General features: G+C 42.6%; 1 long non-coding RNA gene across 1 annotated transcript; it reads right to left on the bottom strand.

The window, feature by feature from the left end:
- Positions 1–1192: 1192 nt before the first annotated feature.
- LOC134730262 (uncharacterized) lies at positions 1193–15551 on the bottom strand. The gene is made up of 2 exons (XR_010111938.1): positions 15065–15551; positions 1193–5246 (listed from the first exon to the last, which is right to left on the bottom strand). It is a non-coding gene; the product is annotated as an uncharacterized LOC134730262 (long non-coding RNA).
- Positions 15552–20391: the final 4840 nt, after the last annotated feature.

Raw genomic sequence — 20391 nt, 5'->3', positions numbered from 1 at the left:
GCTTAAAAGAGATAGTTAATTCATTCTCTGAACGTGTCTGGAATAGGCCATTCAGGGTTGGTATGGTGGCTGCATCGTATCACCAATGACCCAGGATCCTTTCCTCTTTCTGCTCCACCATTTCTAACATTGGCTTCTACCTTTAATGTCACCTCATGGCTGCAAGATGACTGCGGCAGCTCTATCACAATGACATTCCTAGCAGCAGGAAGGAGGAGAGGTGAAGGGCAAGATTATGTGTCCTTCAGTCTTGGCTTGGCTCCTTTCATAAGCTTTCCCAGAAGTTCCAACCAATGATTTCTGTTTATGTGTCTTTGCTCTCTCACAAGAGAAATTGTGCTGAACGTGCTGAGTTTTAGGATCCAATCAAGGATACTATATTTCATTTAGACTGTTCTCATTTTTAGTTACGTATCCTTTAATTATCTCTTAATATGATGATTTTGTAATATCACTTTCTATAAACAGAATAGAAGGATAATTCAGTCTTCTTTCTAACATGGCAGATCAAACTTTGTTTTTAAGTTATTGAAAGTTAAAAAAATTTTTTTCAGCTTTACAGCTCACTTTCGGTACTAGCATATACATGTTTAGAATTGTTGTTGACTTTGGGAAGACCTTTATGAATTTCTTTCACATATGAGCTGCAAATTTATGGTGTGTTTATAATTGTATGCACCACATTCTCAAATATATTTCTGGTGGGAAAAAATCTTTCATTTGACTAGGCATTGAATATGAATGAGTCCTCTACTTACAGTTTTACATATCTGATAAGTGGAAGAGTTTTCTACAGACTACCTTGTGATTCCATACATCTTAAATCTTGTTTCTTCACTATCCGCATATTTTTGGTGCCAGACATTGTAGAATTATTTGCATCTCCATCCAATCTCTGATGCTGTGTGCCAGGCAAGTCAGCCTGTGGATGGTAGGAGTATTTCTGGAAGCCATTCCAACATCTGTACACCCAGCAATAACTGAATAACTGAGCTATATATGAAAAGGACTGCAGATCACCTAATGTATCTCATGAAATCCAAAGTAAATGTAGACCATCTCATCTTCCCACTAGTCAAATCTCCAAAATGACCATCGTCACTCCAGTGGCACCAATATGAGAAGTTGGAAAAAGTCAAGTTAATTAATAAAAAATAGTATTCTTTCTGGATTTTTTATGTTTGTTTTATTTGTCAGCATTTCCAACTTTATAATTTGTAGTGATTTTTTTCTCATTGTCAATATTTTCATTCTTAATTTTATATTCATAGTTTGTGTTATTTTTCCTAAAGAGAATCCAAAATGGCATTAGCTTCAGGCCCCAAGAAAAATGTATCCAGGCCAGGTGCAGTGGTTCACGCCTGTAATCCCAGCACTTTGGGAGGCCAAGGAAGGAGGACTGCTAGAGCGCAGGAGTTTGAGGCCAGCCTGGGCAACACAGGGAGGCCTTGTCTCTACAAAAAATTTAAAAAACTAGCCGGGCATGGTGGCAGGCGCCTGTGGTCCCAGCTACTCAGGAGGCTAAGGTGGGAGGATTGCTTGAGCCAGGGAGGTGGAGGCTGAAGTTAGCCATGATTGTGCCACTGTACTACAGCCTGGGCGACAGAGTGAGACCCTATCTCTGAATGAATGAATGAATGAATGAATGAATGAATGAATGAATAAATAAATAGTCTTGAAAATGGATCCATTCTTGACTGAGAGAGTTTACCCCTCACAGACATCAGTGAAAAGCCACTAAAAGGGGGGTCTTCAGAAAGAAGTTGAACCTAAAAAGAAGACGGGGGATACAAGAAACAATGAAATAAATATTAATTGAATAATAATCAAAAGCATACCTCATTGCCCTGGCTATGCAACATAGTATGGCCTTCTAGATCCTATGATCTCACCTTTGCTGACCGCCAGCTTTAACCGTCACCATCCCTACTCGCCACTTACTAGCAAGCAGCCCAGGAATATTTGCTAAATAAATCAATAGACAACAAACTGAGAGTTGAACTCAAACCTTTTGCTTTCTAGCCCTGTTGTTTCAACTAGTGCAGTCCACTTCCCTGCCTCAGCAGGCACAGTGGAGTAAGGACTGCACAGTCTTTTTCTGATGACTGGTCCTTTCCTTATGTCATCTTAGGGTATAGAAGACTCTATAGACATGGCTGGTGCCCTTCCCAAATCCCCTCAGCCTATCCTGGAAGTGGCCTCTGGAAAGTTCTACATCTCTTCTTCCTGAAGATTTTCCCTGACTGGCAGTGTACTTGGAAGTGCCCAGGAGTTAAGATGCCAAGATCAACCCTCAACCATTAAGAGCCAGCTTCCTTGTCCCTCAGTGGGACAATCACGGGCATATTCCACTGTTCCTCCTCTTAGAGGGTCCCCAGCAGAATTGAGGTCCAGTTGCTCAGGGTCATCTCCCCACTGAGTTGCTTCCTGGGCTCGCCGCTCGACTAAACTGTTTGCACTCAAATCCTTATCTCAGTGTCTGCTGAGATGACACAGGGCCATTATTCCAATCACTGCCTGTGCTGACACAGCAGTGTAGGTGTGGAAGGTGCAAGATTGGACCGATTTTTTCTTTGACCCCAGGATACAGTTCTGGAAGACAGTGGTTTGGGGAAAAAAAAAGACATTCCTGAAATATGTGAATTTTGACAGAATAAATCTTTCTCCTAAAAGTTTCAGATGCGTCAGCCTCTATGCTGCAACACTGAAAGAGGAGAGTCTTAAAAGCAGAAGAGTTGAGGGGCAAATTCAGAGGGAGAGGAGCATTGAAAAATGTGATCTTGGCTACCAGACGTTTTGCTGGAGTGAATAACGTAGGAAAGTGCTTCTCTGGCTAATGCATTGGTCAGTGTCTTCCGTTTCACGTGGTCTGTGAGCTAGGGAGGCTGTCAGAGACTCTTAGGCTGTGACCAGCTTCCAGGGAGCTTAGGAAACCTGCTTCTGGTGCCTATATAGATCCTGAGTATTTGAAAACAGCTGGGACCACTTCAGGCTGTCCCTATTCTCTGATTCATCAATGCGGAGGCAGGGTTACTGGAAAGAAGTCTCATCTCCAAGAAAGGAGACCAGAGTGGTCTTCATCATTGCCTGGTTTGCATCCTGCTCATCTTGGGGAGAAAGACTACTGCTCAACCTCTCCCTAGACCCTTCCCAGGGCCCTGGAAGCTGGGTCAACTGGCCAGAAGCAAACCATTCCTGCGGGAGACACCACCCTTAGGGGTAGGAGCTCAGCCAGATGCTTGGCAGCTTCCCAGATTGTAAATATCTCTGCATTTTATAGGAGGCTTCAGACTCCAAATTATAGCGATGAAAAAGGAGAATCTTGAAAGCAGAACAGTTTATAGACAGACCCAGAGAGAGAGGAAAGGAGAGTCCACCTCTGGACTTGGTTGTCTGGTGAAAGGGAGGCAGACTCGTGAAGAGGTTTCCAGAGAGGATGGAAGTATGCAGATGGTAAAGCCATCAGGGAGAGGCAGTGCCGGGATCAGCACAATGGGTGCCCTTGTGCACTGTTTGGGGATTTTTGTGTTTGTATGTTTGCAATCCCTGTCCCCCCTACAACCCCAAGCTGGGGTCTGCTAAGAAAAAGAACCTGGCTTGCAACAGCATTCTTCAGCTCCACTTGAAAGTTTGAAAAACCCCTGGATAGGAAAATAACCTCAGGGAGCCAAGTCTTTCTGCACTTGGCGAAGCCCTAGACCTAAAATACACATATGAACACTTCACTTTGAAAGGCCTGCAGTATTCATATCTGAGTCATCTGAAAACAAATAAAAAGAGACCTAAACAAACAAACCTAATTGTGCACGGAAACACAGCCAGGTTTCCAGCCTGGCTTCTCCTCTGTTTTTATTAGTCAAGAGCCAATATATGAGACTTTCGTGGCATCCAAAACAAGCAAAAATATTAAAAACAAATTGCCAAGGCTTCTCCCTCTTCCCTCCTTCCTTTATGATGCACTGCACAAGCCAAGTTCTCGACTTTTCCGCATTGGCTTTCGAACCTCTTTCATTTAGTCCTGATAGACAGCTGCCTGCTTACCCGGCTGTCCAGGGGAAACAGCAACCCTGGGTGACGGTGACATCCGTAAACATCAGCACTTACTGGACACTTTGATGAAATTTAAGGAGACATGTTTCAGGTCTTGAAATGTTATTGTTTTTACCATTAATCAAGGCAACCGGTTTGAGAACTAAGCCTGCCGACCCGAGTTCACTTAGGACAGACCTGCTCATTGCCCTCTGCCAGCATCCTACCAGCTGCCTTTCTTTTCTTCCTCTTATTTATTTCACCATTACATACACATTCCACTGTAACAGGCATCCTTTGCTGTTGCCAAACCATTTTCCTTTCTGGTAATATCATCCTTTTTTTTTTTTTTTTTTTTTTAAGTCCATGTAGTTTGGTTGGAGTCTGCCTTACCCCACCCTGCTTTAGGGGTGTGTGATCAAGGCCTGGCCAATTGGAGGCACCCATATTGGTGTAGGGATGGACACTAAATCCAATTTGGGCTATTGAGATGCAAACCTGGAACTTTTAAAAAGACTTCTGGGAAAGAAGCACACGTTCCCCCAGGGATGTGTCTAGCTGGCAGAATGTAAGTCTGGGGCTGCTGGTGGTCATGTTGAACCAGAGATGAGTGAGGGAGAGGGATAAGAACTCATATGACATCATCTGAGCACCTGGATCCAGCCATGACTGAAGACTGATCTATCTTGGACTTTTCTATACTACAAATAAAACCCCCATTTTGTTTAAGCCACTTGTAGTTGAGTTGCTCTATCTTGCAACTGAAAGAGTCCACACACACACACACACATACACAAGCACCCCTTCAAATGACATGTGTACTTACATTTTTTTGCAACTTCCAAGTGGACTACTACTCTTTTTTTTAACTTCTGGGGATTATCTTCTCAAAAGGAAGATTTTTGTTTGCTTGTTTGTTTTCGGTGAAATGCAATTTCAGTGAAATGTCAGAGAAGTCCAGAAGATCATCTACTTTAGTCCTGAATCCTGGGAGAAAAATTGCCTCTGTCCCTTGCAGTGTGGTAAAAGATGAATGAATTCTCTCACCTAGCTTGCTTTTGATACGAAGAACAAAATAATGTAGTCATGACTGAGGAATTTCTTTGCACTCTACGGCTTGTTCTGATTCCAGGCATCCTATTCTGTGAGGCCAAAGGGACATCTGAGTGCCGAGATTAGTCTGGATCGAAAGCATGTGAAAGGCAACAACAACATCCCTGCCAAACAAAACCAAGGTAATAAATGACATACAGACATTTGGGGGGAACAATGGAAACTGTACGGCCACTGTTTTTTCTTTCTTGTTCTATGTGCCGTGAATAGGTGAAGGCTTGGCCTGTTTTATCCTCCTGTTAGCTAACTAGAAAAGGCACTTATGGTAATGTTACCAGAAGAGGTCCCAGTGTAGACCCCAAAAGAGGGTTCTTGAACAAATTTGGGAGCTGGGTGCAGTGGCTCATGCCTGTAATCCCAGCACTTTGGGAGGCCAAGGTGGGCAGATAACTTCAGTCCAGGATTTCAAGACCAGCCTGGCCAACATGACCCGTCTCCACTAAAGATACAAAAATTAGCCAGGAGTGGCAGTGGGTGCCCGTAACCGCAGCTACTTGGGAGGCTGAGGCAGGGAGAATTGCTTGAACCTGGAGGTGGAGGTTGCAGTGAGCCGACATCACGACACTGTGCTCCAGCCTAGGCGACAGCAAGATTTCATCTCAAAAAAAAAAAAAAAAAAAAGAAAGAATTTGGGGTGGGTCCATAGAGTAAAGTGAAAGCACGTTTATTAAGAAAGCAAACAGATAATGGCTACTCCATAGGCAGAGCAGTGGTGTGGGCTGCTTGACTGAGTATACTTATGGTTATTTCTTCATTATATACTAAACAAGGGGTGGATTACTCATGAGTTTTCTGGGGAAGGAGTGGGCAAGTCCTGGAACTGAGTGTTCTTCTCCTTTTTAGACCATATAGGGTAACTTCCTGATGTTGCCATGGCATTTGTAAACTGTCATGACATTCGTGGGTGTGTCTTTTGCTTGCTAAGGCATTATAATTGGCATATAATAAGCAGCGAGGACAACCAGAGGTCATTTTTGTCACTGCACTCCAGCCTGGGCAACAGATTGAGACCCTGCCTCAAAAAAAAAAAAATTAGTCCTTCCTGTTGCTCTTGCACAAAATTCAACATGCTTGATTTTAGACATAGTTGTAAACGGAAGAAGATGGAGAAAATTTTTACTCCAAAACATCTTCTTGGGGAGAACGCTGGAATAAACAATTTGATAAATTGTTTTGGGTGACAGGAGGCAAGAGATAAGATCTCAAAGTGCCTGATTGAATAGCACAAGATGGTTCCAACCCTGACTTCTAAGCAGGGTGGATCTAATTTTGTAAATTGGAGAAGAAATGTTTTGATGTGGGGGAGCCAGGAGAGAGCTGCTTTGCTTTGCATAACAGAGAGGAGAGGGGTGTACTTCTGAAGGAGGTTCTGGGAAGGGGAGAGAGGGAACTATTGAAGGTGGGGCTCCTCCAAGAAAGAGTTCCGACACCTTTACTTTGGAAGAACAGAAACATCTGACTGGTTGTTTGAGCCGATGGCCCATTGATGTGCTGGGTACCATATTACCCTTTTCTTGTTTCCCCTGCGAAGCTGCCCATAAAGTCTATATTGCTTACAGACACATTTGTCTGATAAGGAACTCTAAAGAGAAGGATTTCTGTGTGCAAGTTGAAACAGGCAAAAGCAGAGAAAACACATGCAAATACAAATCTGAAGTTCAAGTTGACTTCTGGGTTCTATTTACCTGCATGCCCCTCCCAGTGGATGATAAAACTCCTGGGAGTAAGGGTCTATTTTTGCTTGTTTCAAAATTCATTGCACCTGGTACAATGCCTGGCATGTAGCAGACACCCAGCACCTTTATGATGAATACATGAATGAATGAATTAATGTCTAGGAGGAATCAATGAATTAATGGCATGACTTGCAGGGAAACATCTGCAACAAACATGGCTCTGGGCTGGCCTTGACAAATGAAGACGCCCGGAGAATTTCACCCCAAAATATGGCATCCTGGTATGATGAATATTTCAAATTCAAGGCCATTGGAGACCAGTGGATGCTGGAAGAGGCTTTTCCCTTAGCTGCATGAAGACTTGACCCACCAAGTGGAACAATTGCTTCCCGTCCCATCCCTGAAATCTCATTATCTATCAAGAAACAAAGACTGAGTAATGTAACAACAACTGGACAGACCTTTTTATAAGTTAATATCTGTCTCTCAGGTTTGTTTAGATTCCAAACAGAATAATTTACAATTGAATTTCAGTCTCCTGGGTCCATTCATTCCCCCTAATAATCATTTACTGCTCCTCAAAAGAATTACCAACATTTCCCATCTCCCCCCTTCCCTATGGAGAAAGTTATATAAGAATCTGGACCACATGGAGATACTGAGTAATATTCTCCTGCAATTCCCTCATGCTGTGCACATTAAAATAAATTTTGTATGTCTTTTCTCCTATTAATCTGCCTTCTTTTTCAGTTGATTTTCAGCAGGCCTCAAGAGAGTGAAAGGGAAGTTTCCCCTTGGTCCCTATGCTAGCTTTGGCCAATGGAACATTAGCAAACAGGCTTGAAAAGTATCTTGAGGCTCACTCCCTCAGAACCTGGTGACCTCCAGATGAACAAGCTTGAGATGGCCTGCCTGATGATGAGAGACACAGACACCAGCCAAGCCATCTGTGTCACCCCAGCTGATGTCAAGCCAATGGCCAGACATCTGCAGGAGGCCCTCCTAGACCATCTAGCTCCAGGTGAGTCCATCCAGACCAGAACTGTCCAGCCATCCCACAGAATTGTGTGAAAGAATAAATGTTTGTGCTTTTAGCCACTGATATGGTTTGGCTATGTCCCCACCCACATCTCATCTTGAATTCCCATGTGTTGTGGGAGGCACCTGGTGGGAGGTAATTGAATCATGGGGGAAGATCTTTCCTGTGCTGTTCTCATGATAGCAAATAAGTCTCATGAGAGCTGACGGTTATTGTAAGGGGGAGGTTTCCTGTACAAGCTCTCTTTGCCTGCTGCCATCCACGTAAGACGTGACTTGCTCTTCCTTGCCTTCCACCATGATTGTGAGGCTTCCCCAGCCATGTGGAAGTGTAAGTCCAATTAAACCTCTTTCTTTTGTAAATTGCCCAGTCTTGGGTATGTCTTTATCAGCAGCGTGAAAATGGACTAATGCAGCCACTAAGTTTTGGGGTGGTTTGTTATCCAGTAGAAACTGACTACACCATGATCCCATTTTATTGGTTAGGAAACGAAGGCTTAGAGAGGTGGAGACAATTGCTTCGAGTCATGCCTATTTAAATGGTGGGTCTGTCTCATGCCAGCCTCTGGTCCCTTGCTAGTGTAGCCCTGTGCCTTCTCTTCATAGAAAGAACTAGTTTCAAGATCAAGGCAAGAGCTTGTTCACTCACACTGGGGGACCTATGATTAGAACAGGCCGGACAGCATTGCTGTCTGGGGACTAAAGTGCTGGGTAGGAACCTAAAATTCCTGACTCCAAGTGGCTCTCAAACCTAGCTGCATATTAGCAGCATTGGGTTTTTTAAAAAAATCCCGATGGCCAGGTCACACTCCAAACCAAATAAATCAGAATCTCTGAGGGTTAGACTCAGTATTTTTAAAACTCCCCTGTTAATTTCAACAAGCAGCCAAACTTGAGAATTAGCATCTTAAACACTTCTAAATGGAGAAGTTGGTTGGGGTTGGAGAAACTGGAGCTATTAAACTAGAAAAGTCCCCTACAGGATAGACATAGTGACTGTCTCCAAGGATTTGAGGGAGGGGCCTCCCAAGGAAGAGGGACCAGGAATAACAGCATCATTGATTTGATGAATATACATTATGTGCTCAGCTCTGCATTATTATTTCCTCCCTCAAGGATAGCAGAAGTGACAATTATGTAGATGCAGGATCGCAATCACACCATGACTAATATTATGGTTATATGTTCCAGGTAATAGTAGCAGCATGGAAAAGGCAGAGATTGCTCTTTCTAGCTGGGGCCAGAAAAGGAGGCACTGGTGGTCTTGCAGGAATGAGGAGAACTCTGTGTTCATTCATTAGTGCTGCCCATGAAGGGACCAGGCACTCCAAGTATCCTAGTCAGCTCAGCCTGCTATAACAGAATACCATAGACTGTGTGGCTTAAACAACAGAAATGTTAGAAACATTAGTTTCTCACAATTCTGGAGGCTGGGAAGTCCAAGATCAAGGTGCCTGCTGATTCAGTTTTCTGGTAAGGACTCTCTTTCTGGCTTGCAGATGGCCACCTTCTTGCTGTGTCCTCACATGTCAGAGAGAGAAGGTCTCCTTCTTTTCTTATAAGGGCACTAATTTCAGAATAGGAGTTCCACTCTCATGACTTCCTGTAAACCTAATTACCTCCCAAAGACCCCACCTTTTAACATCATCACAGTCATTGGGGATTAGAGCTTCAATATATGACTTTGGGGGATGCACATTCATCCCATAGCACCAGCAGGCAGGTTGTGGCCTGGCACTGGAGGGTGAAGCAGAGAGGCTGGTCAACCCAGGAAGCTGGGAGGTTGTAGAGGAGAATCTAACACTGAGAATAGGAGGGTGAAGTGGATAGAGGGGGAATAACAACCCCCACAGCCCCTTTGTATCTCTCAAGATATTGGGTACCTGAGTTTGGGGAGGAGTTGGGCCTTCTGGTGGGGGCTAAGTGACTGCAGCTATGAGGGCAGGGAGGCATCTGGTCTTTTTAATGAGTGTGCTATTTGGACCTCTGTACAAGAACTGCAAGTCCTGATCTCACAGCAGTAGCTGCTGAGCCTTCTAGCACTTTCTTTTTCCAAGTATAGTCGTGGACTGGAAGTATTAACCTCAACTGTGGGCTTCCTAGAAGGGCAGAATCTTGGGCCCACCCAAAATTACTCAATCAGAATCTGCACTTCAACAAGAGCCCCAGATAAATCTAGGCACATGAAAGTTTGAGAAGCACTGCTCGAGTACCCTCTACCCACCAGTGGGATCACTATATATACTATATATCCAGCCAATACATGCTCTAGAACCCAGAGTGCCCTCTGTGTATTGAGCCAAGCCAGCCCTGGTTTGGGGGGTAGCAGCCAGCAGAAATTGTCAGCCAGGCCACATCAGGGGCGTTAGAGGATACAAAAATGTCTGGAGCAGGACTGAAGGTTAAGGGCAGGGAGTCTGCAGCAGGAGTTCCCTTGAGGTCAAGAGTGCTTTGAGATGGTCAAGAATAGAGTTCCTGACTTCTCCTCTCTTCCATCCTTGAACGCTTTTACTAAATAATGTTTACAATCCATGCATGTTGGCAAAACTGCTAGCTACAGCTTTGCCTCCTGACAACTTTTCTTCCCTTCATTTGTGAGAGGCAAGGAATTATGGGTTCAAAGGGGGCTGTGGCTACCAGACCTTTGATCTTCTGGGTCTCAAGTGGTCAGAGAGTCCCAGAAGGCTCCACACACAAGCCCCTGGGCACCTCAGGGAAAGGCAAATGTGTCTCTCGTGCATGCCAGTCATCCCATCTGCTAATGACTTCCCTCCTTCCTAATGGTCTTCTCTTTGCCTCAGAATCCACAGCAAGTTGCATTCCTGACTGGAGATGTCAGGGGGACCTCGTGTGAACTGCCAGCACTGAATCGTTTCTGAGGTTGGAAGAAATAGTTGGGAGGCTGCCCTCACCTTCCAGCTTGGAACTGGGCTGAGTGCAGTCCTATGGCTCACTCCGCAGGCCACCCGCTTGGCTGGGACACAGCTTTGGCAAGCCTTGCTCCTGGCAGGCTGGACTCATGAGAACCCTGGCATTTCAGAGCGTGTGTCAGGGCATGTGGAAGGAGAATGCAGTGTGGTCACAGGGTAAGCCAAGACCGGGGAGATGGCCCTGCATGATGAGAGGGGAAGTGGACCCAAAGGGGTTGGGAGTCAGAATTTCTGAACCCTGAAATCATCTCTGTGAGGCACTGGGGAGTGCCAACTCTGAGGATGATGAGGGGAACTGTGGGGCCTACGTTGCCCCCCCAAAGCCAATGACAAGCATTTGGCTCAGTGATATGAGCTGATTGATGATTCAGCCAACATCTCCTCCTCCAGGAAGATTTCTTGGGTTACCCCATTAGCTTTTCTGCTGGTAACTGCCACTAAGACTCCCACCCCAGGAAGGGATGATCTCTGCTAAGTTATTTCTGCCACTAAATTCTTCCCATGAGATCCTGTCAAAAATTATGGAAACTGAAGCTTAAACAAGAGAGGGCTTTTCACCTACTGCTTGAGCTGAGAGTTCCCACCTCCCTGGCAGAATGCCATGTGACACAGAACCTTTGAACCCATGTCTCGAAAATGGTACCAGAGGCCATGAACCTCCCTCAGAATGACATTTTCCAGGCTTCTTGTCCTCTCATAGTACAGATCCAAGTGCCTGTTGGTCCCTAAGAGGGGAGGAAAACTTCCGTCTGCCCAAACTAAGACCCTGTTCTTTTCTTGACCCATGGGAGTATTCACAGCCTGTAGGAGAAACCCATTCAGCAAGTGATTCACTGGCCCATTGATCCATTGATCTGCTGATCTATTGCTTGCATGCAAAGCCCCATTCCACCTGCTGGGCTTGTCCCCCTGCCTCATATAAGACACAGCTAATGCATTTCTAAAGCCTGGGTTTGCTGGTCTTAAATGACACCATATGGTGGTCACACCATCCTGGCCCAGGCTAAGTCCTGGTCAGAGTTTTTCCTCTGACATTAGGAGTGAAAAGTCCAGGCTCTCCGTCCCTCTGCTACGGATGTCCCCTCAATCTCCTGTGGGCAAAGAAAGGGCAAGGGCACACGTACTTCCAAGAAACAAACAATGATTTCCAGTTGTGATGCTGCGTAAATACAGATTGAGGAAGGAAAAGGTTCTCTAACTCAGCAAGGAGATAGTGCTGGGAATACTCCCAATTTGCATAATAGATAGAGTACTTCTCAGTCTGCCTTTCAGCTGCTTCATGATGTTGGACCCCTCCTGGACCCACCCAGTGGTGGGTAAGCACTTTCATTAGGACTAAGAGGTCTTCCTGAATGCTCCCTCTCAAAAGCAATAGAGAGTGTGCCTCACCAACATAGAGTTTCCTGGATCAAAAACTTCCTACAAGCTGGCAGATTTTCCAACTTCAATAATTTAACACCTGCTAGTACTTGTTACAACTATGTATTCTGTGCCAGGCATGGAGCTGAGTGCTTTACATATGGGACCTTGTTTAATTCTCAGTCATCCTGGAAAGTGGCTTCTATTTTTACTTCTGTTTAACAGATGAGGAAGCGAAGGTTCAGAGAGGTTATATTGTTCAAAGTCCCACAATGAGTGAGTGAACCAGGATTCAAACCCTTGTCAGACTCCAAGCCCATGCTCTTAGCCATCACACCATATGACCTCCAAAATGGAGCCCCGTCACCAAGTGCAGGAGAACCACACATCCTGGGATTTCGAAGTCCCTACACATTTAAAATGTCCTGTGGCTTTTTCTCATAAAAATACTTGAGCTTGTCAGATGAGTATCTTGATTTGAGGTTTGACAATATATTCACCCAAACTGTTTTCCAAACTCGCCTCAGCAATGCCTTACGTCATGGGGCTTTTAAAAGCACAGATCCAAGCATCTTGCCCCAAACCTATTAAAAGTCAGACTCTCCAAGGGAGGATCCAGGGAATCTGTATTTCTAAAACAAATTCCCAGGATGATGCCTATGACGCCTATGATCTACAATGTGTGAGCAACTGTTTCCATGCTTGATGCTGAGATGGAGTGAGAGGAATAAAACCTGCTTAAGAAATGGTCCTTAAATTCAAAAAACACATATTTCAGTAAGGGGGCAAGATAGAGTCAAATACCAAAGTGTGCAACAGCTAAATAACAAGCTGTATAGTCCTAACTATGGAACAATTCAGAAAAGGGGTAAATCATGAACTAGAAAAATCAGAGAAGGCTGCACAGAAGAGGAGGGACTTGAAGTGGGCTGTGTAAGATTTGGAGGAGGGAGAAAGAAGAGAGAAGGGTATTCCAGACAGGAAGAGCACAAAGAGCAAAAGTCTTGAGGGGAGAATGAGCTTGATATTTTTTTATGAAGCAGGGAAAGGGTCAGCCCACCAATCTGGGGGATGGAGAGAGAACGTGCAGGAAGGAAGTTAGCCTAAGCAGGGCAGGTTCTGGCACGAGGTTGGTTTAGGTGTGGGTAGCACAAGGGAGCCACTGTGGGCTCTAGAGCAAGTACTCACATGATAAAGGGTGATTAAGTTAAGGTAGAGCCTGAGATGGTGACAGGAGAATTAGCCAGATCCCTGCTCTCCAGCTCTTTGAAAACAGATGAGAGACTGCACCAGAGAACACCCAGGAGTGTCCTAAATCTGGGGGTCCCCTGAGGCCTTAGGGGAGGGATCCTTTCTTGGCACCTGATTCTGCAAAAGCTATCTTCAAGTGAGGTGTTGGGCTGAGAAGGAAGCATTTGGAGAATGGGGTTGTGAGGTTGTGCACACCTGTTTCCTAAATGGAGCAGTGAGTGAGGGAAGGAGACAGTACACACACACACACCCCAGAGGGGGAGGCTCAGACAAAGCCAGAGAGCAGTGGAAATTCTGCATAAGCTATCTTAAGCAATTTGATGTGAGTCTAAATTATTTTGGCACCAAAGCATGATAGACCATATGGAGAGAAAAAAGTGTGCAAAAAGAAAGGTTGAAAAACATTTTTTTACAAAATAAAGAAACAAGGGCTCATACAGAAAGAAACCAAGAGTCTAGCCTGATGGCCCTGATATATAGCAGAGTTTAGTCAAATCTTTCTGTAAAAAAGTGAGACATTCTGAGGAACCAGCTTCACTGGGTTGCAATAATTTTATGTGCCAAATAAATGGTCCTAATTATAAGAGAGAGAATTGGTCGAGACTGTTGGTTTGAGGGAACTCAAGTTCAGAGCACTTCAAGACAAAAGGGAAAGGCGCTGGCTCACGTAGTAGAGTAGTCTCGCTTCAGACACAGCTCAATCCAGGGCACTCTTGTGATATAATCAGGATATTCTTTGCCCATATCTCAGCTTTGCTTTCCTCAGTGTGCCCTCACTTCTTGACACTTTTTCCATGTTGCAGAAAACCTGATGCTCATTGTCTCCAGCCATGGTCCGTCAGAAGGAGAGAAATCCTCCCTCTCCCAAAGCCCATTTTGTTCCTTTGCCCACTCTTGGACCCATCACTGTGTCAGGTAAATGGGGTACTCGGGTTGGCCAACCTGAGTTTTATGGCTCCTCAGGTGGTGGGAAGGCAGTTCCCCTTGATTGACAGCCCATCAGATTTCCAAAGTGTTGGGAGGAAGAAAAGTCTCCAAGAGGAAAACATGTGGCACAGAAAAGAGAGTTAGATATTGGTGATGGTGCTACAGGAGTTCAGTGTCCAGAGAAATGCTCTCTAAGGAGAATAGTCATGGAAGGCTTCCCCAGGGAAGTGTGATATGTGTTCAGCCTCAAAGGGCAAAGAGAACTTGGGTCTTGGGAGGAGACAATGTGGTGTTACAGCAAAATGCATGGCTTGGGCAAAGACACAGCAGGAGTCCTTGCTCCTAAAAGATTTCCACCAATCTCTGGTTATATTCAAATGTCAATTTCCTCTCACTGTCCCTTTGTGTGCTTAATTAATGGTGGTATTGAGGCTGAAGAGAGCAGCATTGGGGGTTCTGTCTGTACTTAAGAGGCAAGATCACTTAGGCATGGTGGCTCACTCCTGTAATCCCAGAACTTTGGAAAGCTGAGGTGAGAGGATCACTTGAGGTCAGAGTTTGAGACCAGCCTGGGCAACATTAACTATGTTGACCCCATCTCTACAAATACATATGTGTGTGTGTATATATACATATATACATATAAATACACACATACATATACATACACACACACACAGACAGACACACACACACACATATATATATATATTTAAATTAGCTGGGTATGGTGACTCTTACCTAGTCCCAGCTATTCAGGAGGCTGAGGTTGGAGGATCTCTTGAGCCCAGGAATTGGAGACTGCAGTGAGCTATGATCATGCCACTACGGTCTAGCTTGATGACAGACCAAGACCCTGTCTCAAAAAAAGAAAAAAAAGACAGGATCACTTATTTCTCTTAGGTCATGAAATAAAAGGGAACCAGTCCCAAAAAATGCTGGGCAAAATGAGAGGCTGTCCTCATTTCCCAATGCACAGAAGACTCTACACTCCTGGAAACCACTAACCATGTTGGACACAGCCAAGTTCAATGTGAGCACTTCCCTTCAAGGGTCCTACATCAGTGCCTTGGGTGGCAGTCACATTTGTCCTCTAAGTGATCCCATCAATCTCAATCAAAAGCTACTTCCCTCATTTCCCACTCACTCAGCTGGGGCTTGGTGAAGAGTCTCTGTCCCCAGCTGTGGGGGTTCTGGGTGGTCTTGCAGAAGGAGAGGCTGATCCAGTCTTGTTGGTCCTGGCTCACATGCACTCACTCATTCACTGATTACTTATTGAGACTTTGTCATATGTAAGGCACAGTGCTAAGCCTAGGTGCTGAAGACACAATTCAACATTGTCTTTGCCCTTAATGAGCTGTTTACTGGGGAGAGAGATGTGTGGTAGATAAAAAACACGTTTGCTACTGAAGATCCCCACCTATTTGGAGATAATTGTTCCTTCCTTGCCTCATTCATCTGTTTTACCAAAGACTGTTAATCACAGATCCTATCTCTCTCTGCACCACAATCGTTGGCTCAGGCACAGGCAAATGAAGCAATCTGATTAAAAAAAAAAAGAGAGAGAGAGAGAGAGAGAACATCTTTATTGGGATTTTTCAAGCTTTAGTCTGCAGGTGCCATGTTCTTTTCTTGTTTTTCATGATGATTGGAGGATGTGACATGTAATGGTATGATGAGATATTTTTCAGTTAAAATTCTGAATTTAGAGCATATAAAAACATAACCATTTTTAAAATGTTGATTTTGCATCCAGCAATCTTGTTTAACTCACATATTCATTTGAATAATTTGACAGTGAATATTCCTGGGGTTTGGGAGGAGGGATTTCTATGCAGATAATTGTATTGCCTGCATATAAAAAGTCTCACCTCTTCTCTTCCAAGTATTAAGCTGCTTATTTATTTTCCAGCTTTGCCTTAGACAGGAACTCCAGTACTGAATAGTTGGCTGAGAGTGGGCATCCTTGTCTTGTTTCTGATTTTAATGCAAATGATTCACAGGTTGCACAATTAATATAGCGCAGTCATAAAAAAGAAAATCTTCAAGATGTATGAACTGAAATTTGTATGTATTTCTTATAACATTTTTATACCAATGGTAGCATACTGCACACATTGTTTTGCACATTACTAAGCCTATACATATAGGCTTGCATACGGTTTGAATATCTGTGGATGAATACAAATGAAACTGGAAAGATAAGCAATTTCCAGGGAAGGGAACTGGGTAGGTGGAGTGTGTGTATGTGGCGGGTAGTGGGGGTTATATTTACCTCAAAGTATCACTTTAGCTGTATACTTGTTTGATATGTAATCATTTGAATGCTCTTCAGTTCAAAATATTTTCTGTTTCATTATGATTTCCCTTCTAACCCATCTGTTGTTTAGAGTGCATTTTTTAGTTTCCAAACTTTTGGAAGTTTGACATTCAATTTAATTGCAATGTGAACACAGAATGTAGACCTTATTATTGTATCTCTTTGAAAATATTGTGTTCTAACATATGATCACTTTTTAAGTGTTCCACATGTATCTGAAAATAATGTGTATTCTTCATTTAATGGATACAGCATTTTATATAGATTTTAAAGTGTTTAATGTTTTTGTTTAAATTTAAATTCTAAATATTTTTGTCAGCTTTATATAACATTTTTAAAAGATCAGTTAAAATTTTCCATTATAACAATTTTTTCCCATTTTTTCTAGTAATTTAGTCAGTTTTGCTTTTTATATTTTGAGGTTACATTGGTAAGGCCATGTAAGTTTATTACTACTATACATTCTTAGAAAGTCATTTCTTTTAATGTTCTATATCATCCCTTTGTTGCTATTACTTTTTTTACATTAAACTTTATTTTGTCTGACTTAAGTATTATAATCTCAGCATTATTCTTGTTAGTATTTGTACAATATTGTATATCTTTTTCTCTACCTCTACTACAATTTTGGAATGGACGTAGTACCATTTTGGTACTACGTCCCAAGCGTAATGCAAAGTACTTCAATTTTGCTATGTGGCTTTGACAGTATGCCCCAGAATTTTAAAAACTTTAATCTGATAATCCCTACCTCTTTATCAATGAATTTATTCCATTTACATTTATTGTAATTACTGATCAATTAATTATTACTGAAGCAATTACTACCATTTTATTTTGCACTTTCTATTTGCCATTCATTTTCTTTGCTTCCTTTTTTCCTTCCATTTACTCTGCTGCATTGATAAAGTTTTCTATTACCTTTATAATTCACACAAAATAAATCTTCATGCATATTAACTAATTTAATCTTCACAACAATTCTGTGAGATGGGATTCTTATTATCCCCTTTTTACAGTTCCATATTTCTGTGCTCATTTAAATCATGAAAAGAAACATAAACACATTATAATTATCATCTTACTTATCTTGTTATTGTCAGCTAAGTTTTCTCTCTTCTTTAAAAATTAATAATTTTTGGCCAGGCTTGGTGGCTCATGCCTGTAATCCCAGCACTTTGGGAGGCCAAGGTGGGCAGATCACTTGAGGCTAGGAGTTCAAGACCAGGCTGGCCAACATGGTGAAACCCCATCTCTACTAAAAATACAAAAATTAGCCAGGTGTGGTGGCACACGCCTGTAATCCCAGCTACTTGAGAGGCTGAGACAGGAGAATCCCTTGAACCCAGGAGGTAGAGGTGGCAGTGAGCTCAGATAGTGGCAGTGAGCTGAGATAGTGCCACTGCACTCCAGCCTGGGTGACAGAGTCAGACTCCATCTCAAAAAAGAAAAAAAATAAAAAGAAAAAAGAAAAAAAGAAAGAAACAAAAGAAAAAAATTAATAATTTTTATACTTTATAATTAAGTTTACCAAACAGATGATCAAGTCCTCACTGTTTCTAGACTCCTACGCCTTCCCTTTTAGTTAATTTTTCTTCTTGTGGAAATACATACATTAATAATTTTTAAAATGAATGTCTATGGGTAATATATGTCTTTTAATTTTCGTGCACCAAAACATTTCTTAATTTAGCTGGAAATAAAATCTTAGGTTGTCATTTATTTTCCCTCATTACCTTGAACGTATTTCTCTACAGTAAGAAGCATTACAGAGCAGTAACTATGAGCATTTGGAGCCAGATCAGCTCAGTTTGAGTCCCAGCTTCTCTGCTTACTAGATGCAAGACCTTGGACAAGAACCATTAAACTTCCTTTTGGCTCAGTTTCCTCAACTGTAAAAAGGGGATAATAAGAATCCCATCTCACAGAATTGTTGTGAAGATTAAATTAGTTAATATGCATGAAGTACTTTGCATTACGCTTGGGACGTAGTACCATTCAAGTGTTAGCTGTTGTTATTACTATCTCTGACTTCATTGTGGCTCATGAGAAAATTACCATCAGTCTAACTGTGCTTCATTGTTAGATAATCTAATTCTTCTCTCTGATTGCCTTTAAGATTTTCTTGGGGGGAGGGATAGTATTAGGAGATATACCTAATGTAAATGACCAGTTAATGGGTGCAGCACACCAACATGGCACATGTATACATATGTAACAAACCTGCATGTTGTGCACATGTACCCTAGAACTTAAAGTATAATTTAAAAAAAAAAGATTTTCTTTATTTGGACATTCTGCAACTTCACTCAGAATACACTTTCAGCCTAAGAGTTTGGTCTTTCTACCACTCTGGAAAGTTCTTAACCATCATTCTTTTATTATTTTTTTATTTACTCTCTTTCTCTGCAACTTCCATGTGCTGTAAGTTGTAGCCTCTCCAATTATTCTCCATCTTTCTCAATTGTTCTTACATAACTTTAAACTTTGGCTGTCTGTGCCATATTTTTGGGTGAACTCTCTGGTATCATCTTTCAATTCAATTATTTTTATGACTGTACAAAGTCTGAAATTTTATCCAATCTATTAGACTTTTTAAAATTTCAGGAACTGTATTTTATATTTCCAAGATTAATAATTGTTTCTTTTCCTTTTTTTTTTTTTTTTGAGATGGAGTTTTGCTCTTGTTGCCCAGGCTGGAGTGCAATGGCATGATATTGGCTCACCACAACCTCTGCCTCCTGGGTGCAAGTGACTCTCCTGTCTCAGCCTCCCAAGTAACTTGGATTACAGGCATACGCCACCACACTCAGCTAATTTTGTATTTTTAGTAGAGACGGGGTTTCTCCACATTGGTCAGGCTGGTCTCCAACTACCGACCTCAGGTGATCCACCTACCTCAGCCTCCCAAAGTGCTAGGATTACAGGCGTGAGCCACCACACCTGGCAATATTCATTTTTTTTAAAGTTCATTTCTTGGCTAACATGGTGAAACCCCATCTCTACTAAAAATACAAAAAAAAAAAAAAAATTAGCTGGGCGTGGTGGCGGGCACCTGTAGTCCCAGCTACTTGGGAGGTTGAGGCAGGAGAATGGTGTGAACCCTGGAGGCGGAGCTTGCAGTGAGCCAAGATCACGCCACTGCACTCCAGCCTGGGTGACAGAGCGAGACTCCTTCTCAAAAACAAGAAAAGAAAGTTCATTTCTGTCTATTTTTGTTTCACATTTTATATTCTTATTTATTTCATCTTATTCCTTCACTTTCTGTTTTAAATACCTGGAACACATTTATTTTTAAATTCTTTTTCAGATTGTTTTACTATTTTAGTTTCACTTGAAGCAAAAAAATCTATCAATATTGATTTGTTAGCTATTATCCCTTGGAGATAGATTTCTTTTTATCTTTTGGACTTCTAGTTTTCAGGTTCACTTAAAGCTTGATCCTTTACACTCTTCTCTCTTTCCCTCTTTTTCTGTCTATTCTTCTTTTCTTGTCTAGGAGTTTTGAGTTTCCTCTATCAGCCTGCCTGCTAATTGAACCTTATATTGATGATGGTAGCTCTTGCTTATTGGCAATGTGGGTGTCTCACTCAGTGAGCAAGTGGCTTAGTTCAGGTCCTGCTTCTTGTTCTGTCTTGATCACTGCCCACCTAGTCCCTCAGCTTCACATAAGCTAAAACCTCAAGCAGTTGTTTGTAGGCGCTTTCAGCAATCTCTTGTCCTAGTGGAGAATCCACCAGACTTAGTT

Source organism: Pan paniscus, chromosome 3 (assembly GCF_029289425.2).
Source record: "Pan paniscus chromosome 3, NHGRI_mPanPan1-v2.0_pri, whole genome shotgun sequence".
Taxonomy (NCBI): domain Eukaryota; kingdom Metazoa; phylum Chordata; class Mammalia; order Primates; family Hominidae; genus Pan; species Pan paniscus.
This window is presented reverse-complemented; position numbering and strand designations above follow the sequence as displayed.